General features: G+C 43.8%; 1 pseudogene; it reads right to left on the reverse strand.

Moving 5' to 3' along the window:
• Positions 1-545: 545 nt before the first annotated feature.
• On the reverse strand, positions 546-3,230 carry LOC123033971 (annotated as a pseudogene).
• Between the last annotated feature and the right edge of the window lie 459 nt (positions 3,231-3,689).

The following is a 3,689-nucleotide window of genomic DNA, read 5'->3' on the forward strand; positions in this document are numbered from 1 at the left end:
TCAGTGACCACCCCATTGTGGTTATCAGGGATGTTAAGATCTTTCTTGTATAGTTCCTCTGTGTAATCTTGCCATCTCTTCTTAATCTTTTCTGCCTCTGTTAGGTCCCTGCCATTTTGGTCCTTTATCATGCCCATCTTTGCATGAAACTTTCCCTTTATATCTCCAATTTTCTTGAAGAGAACTCTGGTCCTCCCTATTCTATTCTTTTCTTCTGTTTCTTTGCACTGTTCATTTAAGAAGGTATTCTTATCTCTTCTAGCTATTCTCTGGAATTCTGCATTCAATTGGGTGTATCTTTCTCTTTCTCCCTTGCCTTTCGCTTCCCTTCTTTCCTCAGCTATTTGTAAAGCTTCCTCAGACAGCCATTTTGCTTTCTTGCATTTCTTTGGGATGGTTTTAGTTGCTACCTCTTGTACAATGTTGCGAACCTCCGTGCATAGTTCTTCAGGCACTCTGTCTATCAGATCTAATTCCTTAACTCTATTTGTCACCTCTACTGTATATTCATCAGGAATATGATTTAGGTCATACCTGAGTGGCCTAGTGCTTTTCCCTACTTTCTTCAATTTAAGCCTGAATTTTGCAACAAGAAGCACATGATCTGAGCCATAGTCAGCTCCTGATCTTGTTTTTACTGACTGTATAGAGCTTCTCCATCTTTGGCTGCAGAGCACATAGTCAGTCTGATTTCTGTGTTGACCATCTGGTGATGTCCATGTTTAGAGTCGTCTCTTGGGTTGTTGGAAAAGAGTGTTTGCTATGACCATTGTATTCTCTTGACAAAATTCTACCAGCCTGTGCCCTGCTTCATTTTGTATTCCAAGGCCAAACTTGCCTGTTATTCTGGTTATCTTTTGGCTTCCTGCTTTAGTATTCCAATCCCCCGTGATGATACAGACATCATATTTGGTGTTGATTCTAGAAGGTGTTGTAGGACTTCATAGAATCGGTCAACTTCAGCCTCTTCAGCATCAGTGGTTGGGGCATAGACTTGGACTACTGTGATGTTGGATGGTTTGCCTTGGATTCGAACTGAGATCATTCTGTCATTTTGGGGATTGTATCCCAGTACTGCTTTTCCTATTCTTTTATTGATTATGAAGGCTACTCCATTTCTTCTGAGGGATTCTTGCCCACAGTAGTATACCTGATGGTCATCTGAATTAAATTCACCCATTCCTGCCCATTTTAGTTCACTGATTCCTAAGATGTCGATGTTCAGTCTTGTCATCTCTTGTTTGACCACATCCAGCTTGCTTTGATTCATAGATCTTACATTTCAGGTACCTATGGAGTATAGATCTTTATAGCATTGGACTTTCCTTTCACCACCATATACATCCACAACTGAGTGTCCTTTCAGCTTTGACTCAGCTGCTTCAGTCTTTCTGGTGCTACTAGTACTAGTCCTCTGATCTTCCCCAGTAGCACATTGGACATCTTCCAACCTAAGGGGCTCATCTCTTTCGGCGTCATATCATTTCGCCCTTTAGAATTTTCCTTGGGGTTTTCATGGCAAGGGTACTGGAGTGGGTTGCCATTTCCTTCTCCAGTGGATTACCTTTAGTCAGGGCTCTCTGCTATGACCTGTCCATCTTGGATGCCCCTGCATGGCATAACTCGTAGCTTCATTGTGCTACACAAGCCCCTTCACCATGGCAAGGCAGGGATCCATGAGGGGGTTGTTTCTCCATATTCTGTCCTAATTTTAGCTTCCTGTCCAATACAAGTTACGCATGAGAACAATCAAGTGCTGAGGAATAGGTTCTTGTGATCCACACAGTCAAAGGCTTTGCAGTAGTCTATAAAGCATAGACTGACTTTTTTCTGAAATTCTTTGATGCACTCCAATATCCAATGTATATTTGTAGTGTGATCTCTTAGTGCCTATTCCTTTTGGTAATCCAGCTTGGACATCTGGCATTTTTTGCTCCATAGAGGTTTGTATTCTTCATTGCAACACTTTGAACATCACTTTGCTTGTGTGGGAGATGAATGCAATAGTTCTATAGTTGCTGCACTCTTTTGCATCTTCTTTCTTGGGAACTGGAATATGTTTCCAGTCTGTGGGCCATTAAGTTGAGTAATGCAAATATGTTCTGTATTTTGAAGATTTTAAATTGCTCAGGAATGTTACTTAAGTTATATTTTGGCACAATGTTTCTCTTGATGATCTTTAGCTTGACTCTGATTTTTTAAATTAAGAGCTGATGGTCACTACCATAGTCTGTTCCTGGTCTTGTTTTGGAAGGGAGAATACAGCTTCTCTACCTTCTGCTTCCAATTACATAATATATTTGATTTCTGTATTGGTCATCTGGTGAAGTCCACATATACAGTGGCATCTTGGCTCACGAACTTAATCCGTTCCAGGACTCTGGTCGTGACCCAAATTAGTTGTGAGCCAAGTTAAATTTCTTGATAAGGTTCAAAGCAAATAAGGTTAATCCGTTCTGTGACTGTTTGTTTTAATCAGAAAAATGTGAAGCAAAGTGACAAAGAACAACAAAGATCGCGGCCATCTCCCCCCTCCCTTCCCAAGCACGAGTGCAGCCATCTCCCTGCCTCCCCAGCATGACCGCGATTGCACCCATCATCCCTGCATGCGCTCATCATCCCGGTGCACTGGAGGGGAGAGAGACGGGTGCAGTCACGGGCGTGCTGGGGGGCTGGGGAGAGAGACAGGTGCAATCGTGCTGGGGGCAGAGATTGCCAAGATCGCGGTTGTGTTCGTGCAGGAAAGACAGGCACGATTTTGGCCATCTACCCCCCCCGCCCCCAGCATGATCGTGGCCCTCTCTCCACTCGGGGTGGGGGTGGGGAGATGGCCATGGTCACGGTCGCCACCCAATGCGGAATTCGTGACATGAGTCAAAATTTTTACAAAATTTTTGTGTACGACCCAATTTGGTCGTGAACTGAGGTGTTCGTGAGCTGAGGTACCACTGTATAATCATCTGAGTGGTTGCCTGAAGTATGTGTTTGCAATGAACAAATTGCTGGTTTCACAAAAGTCTACATATTGTTTTCCTGCTTCATTGCCAAGGCCAAATTTCCCCTACAACATCCGATTCTGCTTTGTTTCTTACGTCTGCACTCCAGTCACCTAGGATTAGCAGCACGTCTTGTTTTGGGGTGTTACCAATTTCCTCTTGAACACCTGCATGAACATTTTCAAGTTCTTCTTCCACATCTGTTATTGGAGCATAGAGTTGCATGTTGGTCATGTTGATAGGTTTCCCACTAATTCCAATTGATATGATCCAGTTGGATTGTGAATTACAGCCTCTTACTGCCTGTGCTTTGTCTTGCCTCAGTATTAGAGGCATTTCGTCTGAGATTGTCATTTCCAGAGTAAAGCCAGGATGTACAGACAGGGCGAGGACTGGCTTGTTTGAGGTTGACAGACTGCTTGCCCACTTCTGATTCAATGACTGGAAGCCAGGTTGAGTTGGGTTTTTTCCATAGGAGTCCATCTCTAAGTCAGCCTGTGGTTTGTGCCTGGTGGCTGAGGCAAAGGAGTCGGGTTAGAGGAAGAGAGCATAGCTATCAGGGAACCCCAAAAGGCCAGATTGGGACCCCAAGAAGGCCCATATTTAGCCCTGAATCTGAAGCTCCCTTCTCTTGCTATAGCCAGTAGCTCTAAGGGTGACTTTACTGTGATACCCCGACAGTTCAAAAAAGTC

The sequence above is a fragment of the Varanus komodoensis genome, unplaced genomic scaffold, assembly GCF_004798865.1.
Source record: "Varanus komodoensis strain SLA01 unplaced genomic scaffold, ASM479886v1 scaffold6_1, whole genome shotgun sequence".
In the NCBI taxonomy this organism is placed as follows: Eukaryota; Metazoa; Chordata; class Lepidosauria; order Squamata; family Varanidae; genus Varanus; species Varanus komodoensis.